This window comes from Protopterus annectens, chromosome 2.part2 (genome assembly GCF_019279795.1).
Source record: "Protopterus annectens isolate FY-2018-M chromosome 2.part2, PAN1.0, whole genome shotgun sequence".
NCBI lineage: Eukaryota > Metazoa > Chordata > Ceratodontiformes > Protopteridae > Protopterus > Protopterus annectens.
This window is the reverse complement of record NC_056730.1, coordinates 253,155,704-253,173,196: the sequence shown is the minus strand read 5'-3', so window position 1 is coordinate 253,173,196 and position 17,493 is coordinate 253,155,704.

Genomic DNA, 17,493 nt, shown 5'->3' with positions numbered 1-17,493 from the left:
GAAATGGCCTGACTGTTGTGACAGACTGTGTTGTTATGTGTCCACACACATCACTGCCATAGACTGCTGGGTGTACCCTATGGGCAGCTTTACAGTACCATGTCATCCAGCCTACATACCACAAATAGGTGAGTGCTACTACAGGGGCATGTGGACATTCCTGGAACATCTGAGGTACACAATAACAGAGAGCAGTGCACATGTGTTGTAGGGTGACCTCCTCATAAGTGTCTGACATCTGCAGTACCCAGATGTTTGTGAAATGTGTACATGTGCATGATAGATGTAGACCCCCCCCGACAGACAAATGTGTATTTCTGGACACCCATTGAACAATACATGATGGTTGTCCACAGAGTCTGGGGGATGTGTCTGTGACATGCCAGACCCCTGGGGACACAGTAATGGTACATGAATATCTGGTACTGTATCCATTCCCTTACATTGTATGCTCAGTATGTATGCACTGCTGCTGAGCCAGAGCCAGCATCCCCCCACTGTTAGTACCTATAAGCTGCTGTCGTGCTGCTGAGGGTCACCAGGTATGCTAGCCATAGGTGTCAGACAATCAGATACAGATGTGGAGTACACACAGATCTAGCCAGAGTATGTCAGGAATGGTCAGGTAGATCTAGACAATCTGTAAAATAATCCAGTATGACACTGGCAGACTGAAAGTGGCTCAATGATGGTACATGATGTGACATGCCAGCTGTATCCACCAGTACATACTGTCAGTGTGATTCCCCTGCACTGGCCCAGTAATCAAGGAGCCTCAATCCTCACCACTAACACCAGTGAGGGACGTGCACAATGGGAGGATGACAAGTGCACACACAGTAAAGTACAATTATCCTTCAGAGTACACAGAGATCACAGTCAGTCTTGAGCTGGTTTCTCCCTCTCTATCCAGATCCCCAGTAGAAGTCACCATTAGCACAGCTATACAGTTAACATCTCAGCAGGGTAATCAAGTCAAAACCTCCATCACCCTCTCTGTCCGACCAGTGCATTGTGTCCCTGCCCAAGTAGCTGACACACACACACTTTGAGATTTGATTTATAAATCACACACACACACACACACACACACACACACACACACACACACACACACACACACACACACACACACACACACACACAGACGCACACTTCTGGGAGACTCTGGCACAGGTTTACTAGCTATGGCCCCTTCTGCCCAGACTAAAAGGTAGTTATGACTGCCACAATCCAGCTCTTTATCAGCTACTCTAAGGCCCTTATCAAAGGATAATGAATCCTACTGTGTGATGTGCCTATTATCCAAATGGCAAGTGTGACCAAGACCAAGGCTATTGGAGTGGGCTATACAGTGTCACCAAATACATATGAAAGTATTCTAAGAGCCTACTTAGTTCTATACAGACCAGCCACAATTACAATGTTTAACTATATTTAATAATAACTAATAAAGGAACAAGGCAATAATCAGTACAGTAATTACAGAGTTCAGATTCACAGGGAATATTTTAAGACAACATTGCAGGACAGTCTGAAATAAATACAGCAAACATTTAAAGTAATCTTTGGTATATTCCCATCTATATGTAAACAAATTTACTTTCCTCTAGTTCCTTGCTATTAGCAAGACAAATGCAGATAAATGGATGTTGTCAGATACAAAGACATACAGCATGCAAAGGTCTTTCTATGAGACAGGTCTGAAAGTAATAATCAACATTAATGCTGGGTTAGCTCAGATTATATCAGTATGTGTTGCCTGCCTTCACTTCCCAGGCTAAGAGCAGCTAACATACATTTTAACATCGTTGCATCACAAGTACATATCTGTCTGATGTTTGTGTAAAACTGGAAGTCATAACAGTTAAACACATTTACATTTTCATCCTAGTAATTATTTGTTTCAAGACAATACAAAAACCTCTAGCTGTAGACATTAATATCTGCTTGTTGAACTGATACTGAGATAACACATTAGTAAAACAAGTTCATCTGATTTTCTTGAAGTTTTGCAACTCATCTCTATATGTTCAAGGCTTCCAGCTTCTACTATTAATACATACATTTGCACAGGTAATACTTTATATACATTTTTGTTCTTTTCCAGTACGGTACACTGTGGTTACACTCTTGAAGCTCAGTCATACCTTTCAAACTCTTAGCAAGACATCTGGACAAAGGCACAAATAAAGGGGGGACAAAGGCCCAAAAATAGTGACACTTTTTAAATTAAATATTTCTCTTACAAACTTAGACAATTGATAGAATAACAGGTTTTGCATTTGCATACATTTTCTGAAGGATATGATGTCTGACATTCAAATGTGTGCTATTTTTTTATGACTTCAGTCTTTAATGGTTTGCCAGTGATTTGCCAGAAAAAACACAAATGTATGAGAAAAATGACTAAAAATATAAGGTATACATATGCACATTCTGCAAAAATCTGGACAGTTGAGAGTTATGAGCTCAGTAAATAGCATGCAGTACAACACACACTTCTACACCAGTTGTTTAATATCGACATAACATATATAGCTCTCTTACATTTGTAAGACAAGCATATGTATCATATTAATATTCACAAAAGACATATGATTATTTACAACATCCCAGTTAGTTGGGCTGGCAGTGTCACGGTCAGTATTGTACAGCAGACAATCCAGTAGTAGTCATATGTGAGCTGACCATTGCTGGGTTGGCTCAGGGATGACAGCTGTGATCTATGTCACTGTAGACAGAGCCATCAGAGATGGCAATAGGTGCTGGACAGAAGACTAACGGCAACATGTCAGTCCAGGAAGTGTTGTTGAGACCTACTGTTTAAATTCCTATTTCCCATGACTGCATCCCCATCTACCTTCCATTGCATGCTTAATTGTATGACATACCTGGTATAGTGCTGTACTCCTTTGTCAGAAGAAATCTACTTGTAGTGTTGTAAAGAATCACAGTGTGTCTTCATGAAGAAATCTTCAGACCTGTTTACCATAGGCAGCAGCTTACCTTTTGTAGGTAATGCTCATGAAGAGGTTATGGCCTGTGCACCAGTCTGTGGCTGCCACTTGCTAATTGCATCCAGAACAACTGCATTGTCTTTCCATTAGCCAATGACATGGCAACACAGTGCTATAATTAAGACCTTCATGTGGGCCTTGCCCCTTTACCTGGCCTGTGAGGAGGACATTATCGAGGTGTGGGAGCTACAGCATCACAGAGGGTAGGTGGAAATACTGCCCACTGTTTGGATTGATGTGTTATGTCCACAGTTTTGTATGCTATGTCTGGCCATTGTTAACAGACTTTCAGATTCTGTAGCAGTGTATTGTGTAAATGTGTGTTGGGGTGAGTAAGGAGACAGGCAGATGTGAGTGTCATACATCCTTTTCTATCTGACTGTGCATGCTGCTACAGTTAATGCTGGTCTATCAGCTGTGTATGTTTCTAGGGGTAGACTGAGACATGTCCCTTACTACCTCAACATCACCCCCAACCCTTTATGTTTGCCCTGCTCTATGTGTTTGGGAGCAATGTTAGGTTTGTAGCAGGTAGCTGGACATACTGCTGCAAGCTGGACATACTGCTGCATGCGAAGCAGGCTGCAGCTGCTGCATTCTGTCCAGGAGTCAGACTAGGGATTGACAAGACATTGGGGGAGAGCAAGTTGTTACTGTCAGTGAGGCTGCTGTGTCAGCTGTTGTGTCACAGCATGGCCTGGTTGAGGGTACCCACAACAGTCCAGGTGAGGCATGTGCATGTGGTGCATATGTTACATAATAGTGCCATCCAGAGAGTGGTAGGCAACATTTAGTGCACATATTCATAATTGTGAAATGTGTCCCACCCTCCAGGCCTTTAACATGTTACTGTGGGTGGCAGTGACTGTGGTAGGAGCAACCATTGCAGAGCTAAATTATGCTTATGTTGTATTGACATGGATGTAGTTGTTGTGCCACAGACTGGTCTGTGGGCCAGGACCATGGCTGTATAAATGTGACAGACACTAGACATGCAAAAGATAGAGGTACAGAGTCATTATTATGGTAGGCATATTTGTAAGACATATGTGCATGCATACAGTGCGTAACACAGGATTAGCATGTTCATTTGTGTTTTGATGGGTATGACGTGTGACATTGAGCTGTCTGCCATAATTTTGTAACCCCAATCTGCACTGCCTTGCCATTATATTGGCACACAGAGTAGGTTTTATGATTACCCTGGCATAAATAGGGGACACGACTGTGGATATTCAGCAACAGTCTGTGCAGTTGCTATCTCTACCTGATATTGTAAGCCTCCCGTGCATCCAGCAGCATTTATTTGTCTGTGTACTGGTTCTGTGCTTGCGTCAGAGGCTCAAGTACACTGTGATTTGGACACTATATATAAGAGTAGTGTGTGACTGGCAATCAGGATATGTTTGTAAAACTAGTCATTATACTGCAGAAGTCAGTTTGCTTACTGGTATGTTGCTCTGACTGTAGTTCAGACAGTTCAGGGTTCAACATTTAGCAATGTTATCTTTTTTCCCTAAATTTACATCAGTGTAGTGCATGATATATTTACAAAAGCATCAGCAATTCCACAGAGCTGATTTGGTGTAGTGGTGTGTTGCTCTGACTGTAGCTTAGAAGGTCCTGGGTCCAATACTTGGCAGCTTTGTCTTTTTTTACTAATGTTACATGACTGCACTGCATGATATATTTGCAACAGCAGTACTAATTTCCCAGAGATGGTTTGGCTTAGTGGTGTGTTGCTCTGACTGTAATCAGCAGCATCCTGTGAGCGGCATCCTGAGTTTGAGACTTGGCAGGGATGTCTTTTTGTCCCTTAATGCTAAATGGCTGTAATGCATGATATATTTACAAAAGCATTATTAATTCTAACAGCTGATTTGATGTAGTGGTGCATTCCTCTAGTGCACAGGGTACTGGGTTTGAGACTTGCCAGGGCTGGTTATTTTGTTGCTGCGTAGAACAGTGGCTGAATGAGACAGAGTGATTAAAGTGGTTTTAAGCAGTTTTAAGTGAGTTTGCATGGGTTTGTGTGATAAGTGATGGCAAGAGATGCTTAGGTTCCCATAACTTCACTTAACATCTTTTACTCCCACTTAAACCTGCATTAATTCCAAAACAAGAAAAGAAAAAAAGTAGTGATTTGAAAGTGGTGAAATGGGGGCAAGCAGGGGGAAAAACATTATGAAAGGCAGCTTGGGATGTGGGACGGGTGTAGAAAAGGACCATAGCTCTCCATTTCTTGTGCAGCAACAGCTGTGAATGATGTGGACAATTTGGAATTTGGAGCCTCACACCCACAGGGAAGGGTGTGGGTAACATACATTTGTTGAGTGATTCATGGATAAATTGATTAATGGCAGTGCACGTGGGGGCAAAATGGAGAGCTATGTATGGGGCAAGATTTTTTTGGGGGACAGATGCCCCCCCCTTTTTTAAGGTTAGAGTGGGATGTTGGGGAATGGTTGTAGGTAAGTTTGGGGAGATAAGTGGGGTTGGAGAGGTTGCTTTTGCAAACAGACAAGACAGCAGATGGGGGAGTGTATGACACATGAGGGGGTAAACACCTTGGATGGAGAGGGTGGTTAGGAATCAGAGGGCCACGTGCCACCATATGGAAACAGTGGGACTGAGGTCCCCACCCATGGGCAGTCATCACAGCCCCTTCATAGCCCCGAAGGTAGCTTTGCTGGGGGCTGGATGATGGGACCAGCCTGTCCCTCAAGGTGTGCCAGTCTGCCCTCGATCTGGCACAGGTGGTCATCCATGTCCTTCTGGATGACCCTGGGCACCATGCCTCTGAACTGGTGTTGACTGACAGGATCCTTTTCATGCCTGCTTCCAGAGGGGGATAGGGCCCATCCCCTGAGGTGGTTCCACCTGACGGTGATGCAGGACCAGTGGAGGAGGCAGCTTGAGGTTGTGTCCCAGATATGCTGGGATCCGCTGTTGCAGCCAGATGAGGTGGGACAGGCTGATCCGCTGGGATCTGCCTACCCAAACGTGCTATGGAGTTGAGGTTTTTCCAAGTGTATTGGTTAGTCATGAGTAAAGCATTTCAACATTATTTATAACAGCATGCATGGGTGTTCCAATTAACGCAGAACAATAGAATTGGAAAAATTGCATAGCAAACAGAACACATGCATAAAGAGAATAACAATCATTATTGTAACAGCATGCCAGTAACAGTTATGGCAACAGGCCACCAACAATGGAACCTGAACAAGGCATGTTAGTATGCAACCATTTAAATATATGAACAATAACAGAACACAAGTCCCAACATTAGATTTTGAGAACAACATACCCGTATTATATGAATAATTCTAACTGATGCAGAAAAGGGGTGGGGGGAGAGAAAAACAGTCCAATACCAACTGTATAGGCTATATTTTTCACAACAGTACTGGTCAGTACTCTACAAGTCTTCCCTCACTTTACATCTACCTAAGGCCTATAGGTACTGTAGGATGTACGTACCTGTTAATCTTTTGACTTGGAATGCTATGGGGCAAGCTGTGACAACTCAACGTACATGAATAGTGGGGACTCGTACATGTCAGGGTTACATAAATGACTAACAAGGTGTACCCTGCACTGATGTTGTGTGAGTGTGCTAATGGCATACTTCTACTGGATTTATATATGTGTGCAAGGTTATTGGGAACAGTGATCACTAGCCGTGACAGCATGACACTTGAGCGACATGTATTGGGAAGAGTACATTGCGTATATAGCTATCCTGCTATCATTTGTAGGCATGGGACTAGAGACTGGAAGATTTGTACACAGTGTATTAGTATACCCTTCATACAGCTAATACAATCATTTCTTTCCCAATGAGCCCTGTGGAGAAAATACCTGTTAACACTACCTGACTATTTCTACAAATACTCAGAATTACGTGTGTCACTGTAAACACATCTTTGTACCAGTCCCTCGATTCAAACCATGGTCTGTGTGTGCAAAAATGAACGATATATCTATTTCTTATCACACTGAGCTACTGAGACACAGTTATTTGAAGCTTGATTGATTTGTGCCTAAAACACACTTGGTTACAAAGTCTGACATTGCAATATAAGTGAAGTGTCACAGTGTCATGCATGATAGATAGTTAGTGAACTGTGTAGTAATACTTTGAATGCAGCTGTACACATTTAACCCCTAGTGGATGTGATTATGTGTGATCTGTAGAGACCATAGCAGGCTGCTGGGCTGCATACCCGACCCATACACATTTGCACATCATATATTTGCATTCTCCACCTATTACAGACTCATTCTTGCTTGTATCAGCATACCTACATTCAGGAATACATGTAGCTGAAATGCAAAGGTTAACACAAGACAATGCCATACGGAACACACTATAATACATTACACATTTCTATTCAAGGCTCAGATCTTAGTGCATTGTATCTTGTTGTACAGTTCCACATCTACAGTTTGGCATAACAGCTGCTTAGCAGACAAACCTCAGTGAATTAATGCTCTCATAGCCCTATTTGCTGTGAAGCACCTGTACACTTGTATTTCTTCAATAACAGGCCAGATTAAACACAACAGTTTGTGGGAATAAGCTTTATTTAGGGTGACATGACACAGTGGTTTATTACATTCAAAATTTTAAATTCAGTTGTACTGCATATCCTGTAGATAAATGTATATCAGTTATTACTTTCACAGTAGTAAGCACAGTATACTTTGTTAAAAGAGTCATTACTGCACACTATTACTACAGTATTGCCTTTCTTTCATCAATAGTAGCTTGTTTGCTGCCTTCATCTGTATTACGCAGTACCTGGCATTAGTGACTTATATCAATGCTGGTCTAACAACACATTTATTCACTACACTCAGAACACACTATATCTAATGGCAGTAAACAATTACTCTTTCTTATTTATTGGACAATATATATATATATATATATATATATATATATATATATATATATATATATATATATATATATATATACATACATACATATACATATATGGGTCACCTTCATTTCATCGACAGTTCATTTAACTGACAACTAAGTCAGCAGGCCCAATTCACTGAAAGTTTATTTCACTGACACTCATTTTGTCGACAATGATATATGGCCTATTCCCAACTGTTGAGCAACCCTGGAGTTAGAATAGATAGTAAGGGGGTGTGGGGGGCACAGCTCCCCACAATGGGGGGTGTGGGGGGGTGAAGCCCCCCACATATCATAAACATTTTACAGTATACAGATGTATTCTTACAAATGCAATGAATAACTCTTTCCAAAAAAAATTAAAGAACCCCAGTATGTAGGGGTCTTCACACCCCCCTTACTATCTATTCTAACTCCAGGGTCGCTCAACAGTGGGGAATAGGCCATATATCATTGTCGACAAAATGAGTGTCAGTGAAATGAAGTGTCAGTGAAATTAACTTTCAGTGAATTGGGCCTGCTGAGTTGAGTGTCAGTGAAATGAACTGTCAATGAAATGAAGGTGATTCATATATATATATATATATATATATATATATATATATATATATATATTGCAAGTTATATCTGTACTCACCAAATTGTAGGGCACAGCCTCACCAGTCATCCTGCATAGGACTCAACATTATGAGCCCTCTCCTCTTCACCTGTGTGGGGAAAACACACCATTGTGCATACCTGTCTATGAGATATTCATACTACAATTTGATAAATCACCACTTGATATACTTACAAACTTTTGGGGCATTCTGGGCCCGAGCATCTTGGATCCATTGGGCCAAGAGTGCCCCCTTCCTCCATTTCAGGTCATCATAATGATGATGGACCTGCTCACCAATGTGGGGGATGCCAGTGGCATTGGTGAGCTCATGGGCCAGATGGTCCCAGGCCTCAGACTTGTATTCTTAGCCCTGGTACTGGGCCTGCAGCAGTCTGTTATCATGGTTTTGTACAAGGACCCCAGCCATGAGCCTGGATTCCAACATGGTCCAGCACTTCACCCAAAAGTTCACTCCCTCTCCTGCAACTGCCATAGATCCTAAAGGGATCAAACTCTAACAGGTTCTGCCTGTATTCCCTCCTGTGCAGTTTAAATAAGGCCATATTCCCGTCCTTTGCTATCACTGAACAATTTTTAAAAATGCTGAGCAAAGCTCAGCAGTACACAAATCCACTTAGCTGAGCTGAATACTGCTTAGAATGGGAATTCTTAGCAATATTCAAACCAGCTAAGCAGAGCAAAGCACTGCTAATTATTGCTCAGACCTGTCCTGTTTAAGCATTGCTTAGCAAAACTGAGCTAAGGGCAAACAACATTTTTATTTAAAAAAGTAAGAATTGGATATTAATTACTCATCACTGACACATTATTATTAAGTGTATGTATTTTACTTTACATGACCTCCTCCTATGTGCTTTCATTACGCTACCTTGGAGTGTGACTGTACTGTATCGGACACTTGTGTTTAAATGGTGGTTATCACCTCATATATCCACTGACACTGAGATTCTGGACCAGCTACTCTACCTTGGTTAACAAATATCACTAACTACATCAATAAATAAAATAAAAATTTGTATAAAAATGCTTTACCATGTAAAAGCTTATTGGTCTGTCTTGGTATTCGAACCATGCAATTACTGACGAAGCCATGACTCTAATCACTCAGCTAACTTGGCTATGAAAATTTTAGCTGTACATTTCTATATAGCTTCTCCATAAGGTTAAGCACTGCTGCACAAAGTGCTTAAACTTAAAAGAAAATGAAATTTAAAAAAAGTAATCATTTATTGTATACTAAACATTACACTAACAATTATTAAATAAGTGCCTGAGGTCACTTTCTTTCTTGGTTTAGTGCCATACAGCACTTTTACAATGCAGGGGGTGTGTTACAGATACTGCAACACACCCCCTACATGACATTACAGTTCACAGTATTACTTGATTGCCTGAGGACACTTTCTTCATTTATTTAGTTCCGTACAGCACTTTTACAATGCAGGGGGTGTGTTACGGATACTGTAACATCCCCCTACATGACATTCATTTCACATCTTCATTTAAGTGCCCAAGGACAGTTTTTTATTGTAAAGTGCCATACAACACTTTGGAAGTGCAGGAGGCATGTTACAGATCTGCCAGTACTGTAAGACACCACCTAGCACTGATTCAGTATCTGTGTACATGACTCCCCTCAATAGTGCACCTTCATTAATATGCAAGGCATGCTGCCAAAAGGAAGATGCGTACACATACACCATTCTCTCTGTGTAGGAATAACACTGTTCCTACATGGAGTTTATTAAATCTGGTGGTTTGTCTATTCATTATATTTCGATAGTGGAGTATTGCTCTTCGTCAGGTATGTGTCCATCTTGTAATCTAAATAATGCATATGCTGGAATGTAGATAATAAATATGAAGTAAATATTATATACATTTGTTAGAAACATAATCACTACATTGCCTTTTTTACCAGCAATGTGAGAAGTACAGAGGATGTAGAGTAGGCATAAAGTATAATGTTATGTGCTATGTATGCATGTTCCATGGAAAGATCCTTTGATAATACTTTTAAATTTTCCCTGTTGTTTGTTTAACAACATTGTTCCTGACCTTGTTATTTTGTGTTTTTTTTTTTTTTTTTGGGGGGGGGGTGATGCCTTGCTATGGCACAAACTAGAGTGAACTGTTATGCTGGTTGGGGGACATAGTTTACTATCTGGTAGGGCACAGTCAGGAATATGTTGCCATTGTTACTCTCTTGGATTTGTAACCACCTTTGTTATTTACTAACCACTGCTGAATCTTTACAGTTTAATTCACTGTTGAATATTGGGAGGCTTGCTTTTTATGCATTATCTGTACAATAAGTTGTACTTACGTGATCATTATATGTGTTATCATTATTTTGTCTTTCAGTAAATGATATGCCCCCTAGACATAGGCCTCCATGTTCTGAGGCTGAAAATGAGCTGATTATAGATGCACTCAGACAACACCATGAGGTCCTGCTGTCAAGAGGGTGGGCCAGAATGGCTGAATGTGTGAAACTCTGGAATGACCTTCTCCAAAATATCAATGGGGTGGGTTGACAGAGTCACACATCTGAGCGGGTGCATCACAGCTACCGATATGATCCATGCAACCAAGAAGCATGCAGCTGAAGTGACACATGATCATGAGGCCACCAGAGGTGGGCCTGCAGCAGAAGAACCCCTTAGTACCACCAAAGAGTTCCTGGCAAATACTGCCATACAGGAAAGGTCCCAGCAGTCCAATAACCAATATGTCCTTGACGTGGGTCCAGGTAGGCTTTGTTAGATCATCAGTAGAATAAAGTTGCATTAATTCTGTAATAGTGTATATAGCTTTAATGTGTGGCAGGTTGCTTTTTTTGGTAGGGGATAATTAAGATAGCTGCAGTGTTCAGGTCCTTTATCTGCCACAGTGGAATTCCTGGCACAAATCTCCACACAGGACAGCTTCCAGTAATAATTCAGCCAATATTTTCTCAATGTGGGTGCCACTTTCACATCACATGTGGGGCTGCCAGGTATGCTTTGTTACATCCTCTTTAAAATAGTGCGGCATTATGTCATAAGTGTATATAGTTGTGTCCAGCTGTATGTGTGTTGGTTGGTGTATTTCAGATAGCTGCAGTTTTATGCATATTTTGAGGATGTCAGACGCATTTCTGATAAAATATATTTGACCATACATATAGATGAGTAAAAGAATTAGTCCCTGCTGTACTGAAAAATGTGTGGTGCTGTTACAATTATATCGTTTTTTTACTTTTCCCAGGACCATCAGGAATTCACCGAGCAAGGGCTGGAACAGTTGGTAAGTGGAATAATTGGCTGTACTCTCTCTCTCTCTCTATATATATATATATATATATATATATATATATATATATATATATTCCCACATATCTGCTAACATGTCCTCTCAATCCTGCTGTATGTATTGCAGTACTGTCTGCATACCTGTCCACTGCACAGATTGCTGTTGTATGCCAAGATTTTGTACCCATCTTTCTGGCCTATATTTAAGATTATAGTAATTGACTGGCAAATTACTGACAAGTCATTGATGATTGCAAACATTAAATAATATGACCCAGATCTCGCATTCATACAGCATACCCTTCAGTAATGTCATGCTAAAGCAAAACCTGTTATTCCATCAGCTGTATAGGTTTTCAGGAGCAAATTATGTCACATGTGTCCCTATTCATGAGCCTTTGTACACTCACTATTGATGGCTTTGTCCACACTTATTGCTGTAATTGGTTGATAGTTTTATATGCATGTAATAGTGACAGCAGTGTAAATTGCTTAACATGTATTGCAGCATAGTAGTGCAGGTATTAATGTTGTCATGTTTTTCTTTTTGTCGCAGGTGAACATGGAAGTAGTTCTGTGTCCCCTATGCCACCTGATGTCAGTGTCTCATCAGAGTCTAATGATGATGGTGGCCAAAGTGAGGCACAATTGGGGGGTTGCAGAGGCTGAATCTGACACAGAGGTTGACTTCCAACACCCACACTCAGGATCCCCAGACACAGCCAGTATGCCTATGCATACCCAGTCCCCTAAGGCCACAGATATTGGAGAGTTGGAGTGTGAGGACATAGGTCAGGGAAGTGTGGCTACCATGGCTTCAGTGCCTGTTGATACTGTCTGTAGCCAAACTGTTGGAAAGGTGCCACACAGTCAAACTGATATGGGTGCTTATCAGAGGACAGTTGTACCTCTACCACCTGGTGAAGGTGTCTCTTCACGTGTCACTCAATGTATGTTTAGGGCCATAATGGAGGCACAGGCATGTTCAGAATGCCACTTCAGAAGAATGCTCAGGGTTCTAGATGTGACACAGTCTGACATCCATAACTGCATCCACCGTGTTGTTGATTCACTGGATCGGTTCAATGATAGTATGAATGGGATGTGTCTGTGAGGGAGTGCTGAGTATCTGTCATGGAATGCACATTGTCTGTGATGGAATGTCTGCTGGGAGGGGTACATCAACCTCATGGGTGTAGGTCAGCAACTACATCTGCTGAGAGTCAACAGGGCCATGCCCGATCAACAGTGTGCTGTCCGCACCCAGACATAGCAGACCATGGGGTCATGGTCCTGGGTGTTCCCAGGAAGGGAGCATGTCCAGCAGACATGAGTTGCCCTCAGGTAGTAGCACACAATCTGATCTTGGGCATGGAGTTGCCGATGTAATTCCTGGCAGAGCCAGTTCTCATGGTTGGGAATGAAGACGATGAACTGTCAGCTCTACCATGCATGGCTCCCAGCTGACTGACATACAGACATGTAGGGCTAGCACTGAGCTTGTCTGTGTTCATGTGGACACACAAACGCACACACGTACACACGCACACACACACACACACACACACACACACACTCACACACACACACACACACACACACACACACACACACACACACACACACACACACACACACACACACACACACACACCAATGTCACACTGAGGGCACCTACTGACACACACAGTACATTTACATGTTCCATGTTGGCTGCTGCCTTTACAGATTCTCACGCAGACATTCACTAATCTTTTGTGTCAGTCTAGGCCTCCTGCACCCCCACAAACTACCCTGTGCAAGAGATGACTGTGCAACATCCCTGTTCTTTACATTTTGGCTTCAGAGATACTAAAGATATGTGTCTGATGCACAGGGTGACTCCCTACATTAATATGTATTTCATATCTCCATTTGTACTGTTGGCCTGAAAATTGTACCGTCAGTTATATTGTAGTTAGCCAGTTAGACAGTTGCTAGCATAATTCCTCTACTTACTAGTGGATGCTTTTGTAAGGCTTGCAAAGTCAGTCAATGAAATGTGTCTCATTAATATATCCAACCTTCTCTTTAAGGATTGTTTAGTGCTAACTTATGTTTGCACATCCAATGTCAACCCATCAGATGCTGAGCTCTGGATTGTATGTAAGCACTGCAGACAAATCCCTTTAGAGCAGTAATACAGTATGATGTTTTGTGTTCTTTCATGTACAGCACCATAGGTTCCAAGGTTAATAGGCTGTGACAAGGGTATTGGCCTGATGGTGTTTAGATGCACAGCCAGTGCATCACAATATAATATGATTATATTGGCAGATATAATGCATGGACATGATTATTGCAGAAAGGACCATGAAATGTCCAGGACAGAATCAGCTGTGATCCATGGTAGATAACATTTTCACATCTAGCCTGTGCTAAACAGTTTAATGGATGTGCCTTGCTTGACATGGATTTGAACCCTAATGCAGAGGACTGAAACTGAAAATTTTTGAGACATGTATGTGTCTCTCCAGCATGTCCTATGTATGTCATACTGTACATTTAGATCCCTGGAACAGGTGACTGTGGTTCCATGTGACTTAAGGATGTGCAGGATTTCATTCCACTGTGTGCAGCATATTCATCTTATATGGGCCAAAGACAGACATGTACTGCATACATATTTTGCCTCAAAGCTTTATATATATAATACTGCATACAGTGACAGCTGCATCATTCGGCCCACAGAAGACACAAGTTATTACTCAGAGATTTCTGAGGTCTGTCAACTTGCTACAGGTGTCTGGAACAATACATATCAATGGGAGGATTATAGTCCTTAATAGGGCTGATGATTTTAATTTAACATTTGTTGACTGGGAAAGTTCAACAAGGACGGAGCCTATTTTCAGCAGAGGCCCAGGGAGAACACTCTAGATGCATGTCTTTGGAATGTTGGAGTAAACTGGAGTAAACCCACAGAAACACAGGGAGGACATGCAGATTCCCCACACCCCAGCCATGAATTGAACAGGAGAACCACTTGCTGTGAGGTGACAATGTTCACTGATGCACCACTGTGCTGCAGGGGATTGATAACAATTGATCTTGATGTAATGCTTTTGCTAATGGGATATATGATATAGAATGTCTTCGTCCTCACAGCACACACAGTTTACTGACGTCGTGTTCCAAGGTATATTGATGCAGAAATTGGGAATATTGTACTCTGGTTTACTTTTTAATAAGCAGGAACATTTATTATCACAGGGGATGGTGATGCATGTTTTTGCAGTAGTGACACAAAGATGTTTTGCCACACATCGTCTGTTTATTTTTGGACTTTTGATAAGTATATTGCAAACAAGAGGGGTGACAACACTGACACATCTGTTACCACACAGGTAACAGGTCTGCTGCTTGAGGTCAGGTCTCCCACTTTGACTGAGTGTTGTTGGCCTATGATCCCATTTGCAACCCATCTGATAGCACAAAGTGTGATATTCACCTTTATAGTTTCTCATTGTAACCAAATGTTAGGTTGTGATGAATGGCTTGACCAAGTCAAGACAGAATAAGTGCTCAGCTTTGTCCATGTCTCTGCTCACAGTCTTGATTTCCCACAGGTTTTGCAGGCACAAGCTACCCTTGAAAACACCTAACTGGAGCAAATCTACTGTTTGAAGGTCACCTATATAATTTGGTCTGAGATGCATGCAGATTATTTCAAATGCCTTACAGTGAATGTTGAACACAGTTATGGGGCTATAATTCCAGCTGTGTGTTACCTATCCTCCATTGTGTGGTTGGGAAATAGTCACTGTATTCCATTCAGTGTGGACAGCAGCAGTATTTAGACCATGGATGAATATGGTGCCTAGGGGAGTAGCTCACTGTTGCAGCACATGAAGAACACAGCCCACAATATCATCTGGGCCCATGGAGACTGTGCTCCAAGTCCTGGAGAGAGCAATGATAACTTGCCTTTTATAGATACCACAGTTTGGGGGGGTGATGATGCACACATATCTTCTCTCTTCCTTCTTTCCAATAAACAAACTTACTACTTTATCTTCTCCTCTTGGTATATCACTGTACAAACATAACTAGTAAAATATTTCAGCTATGTAACTATTGCACTATTATGTATATAATATGTAATTATGAATGTATCCCTCTGATGAATGCATTTCTATATGTATTTCAATTGCCACAGTTTAATCTATGACACTGTAATGCAATAATGTGTGGTACCGATGAATGTAATGTGTGGCACTGTAATGCAGTAATCTGTTGCACTGATGAATGTATTTCTATATGTATTGAATATGTAAAATTTATATTTTCTGTTGGAGCTTTTCTCCTCAGGCCTCCACTGAAAATGGGCATTTGTAGCCCAGTTGAACAAACCTGGTCAACAAACATAAAATATATAAAAAAATAAAGTAAGATTGGTGTTTTATATATGTTGAATATATGTGTGTGAATCAGAGGGAGGATAGAGGAATGGTGAGGATGCAGGGAGTAGAGTTGGAAAAGGGTGGGTGAGTTTAAGTACTTGGGATCAACAGTTCAGAGTAATGGTGAGTGTGGAAGAGAGGTGAAGAAGAGAGTACAGGCAGGGTGGAATGGGTGGAGAAGAGTGTCAGGAGTGATTTCTGACAGACAGGTACCAGTAAAAATGAAAGCGAAGGTCTACAAGAGGGTAGTGAGACCAGCTATGTTGTATGGGTTGGAGATGGTGGCATTGACAAAAAGGCAGGAGTCAAAGCTGGAAGTGGCAGAGTTAAAGATGTTAAGATTTGCACTGGGTGTGACAAGGATGGACAGGATTAGGAATCAGTATATTAGAGGGTCAGCTCAGGTTGGACAGTTTGGAGACAAAGTCAGAGAGGCGAGATTGTGTTGGTTTGGACAAGTGCTGAGGAGGGATGCTGGGTATATTGGGAAAAGGATGCTAAGGATGGAGCTGCCAGGTAAGAGGAAAAGAGGAAGGCCTAAGATGAGGTTTATGGATACGGTGAGAGAGGACATGCAGGTGTTTGGTGTGACAGAGCAAGATGCAGAGGACAGGAAGAAATGGAAATAGATGATTCACTGTGGCAAACCCTAACGGAAGCAGCTGAAAGAGAAGAAGAGTAAGATTGGTGTTGTGAGGGGGGACACTTTATAGCCACCTGTTTCTGCTATCAGGTTTACAGTGGGTCAGTGTGTGCAATACCATCCAGAAGTAGTTAAAAATACATATGAGAGATATATATCAGTTTGTAGGTGTAAATGAAGACAGGCTTATGGTTATCCCTACGTATGTGTCATAAATTATTAGCACAGTTGCTATATGAGTCTTTTTTAATTCATCTCATTGGTTTGGGTGCACTGAGGTGAGTGGTCTTCCAGGTCTGTTTTATACATGTATTTGTAGACAGCAGCTTCTTTCAATTACTGTAGAATGTAATAATGGGAAACATCCACCAATATGGATTGTATTTCCCAGCAGATCTGTCCTAAAACATATCAGACATGACTGTGTGTATACATATGTGTAGATGTATAGACAGAGCATCAAGGCATAGCTTACTACAGCTGTCAATGTCCTTTGTGGACACCTGAGCTTGTAAGTTGATTATACCATCCCTTAGGAGG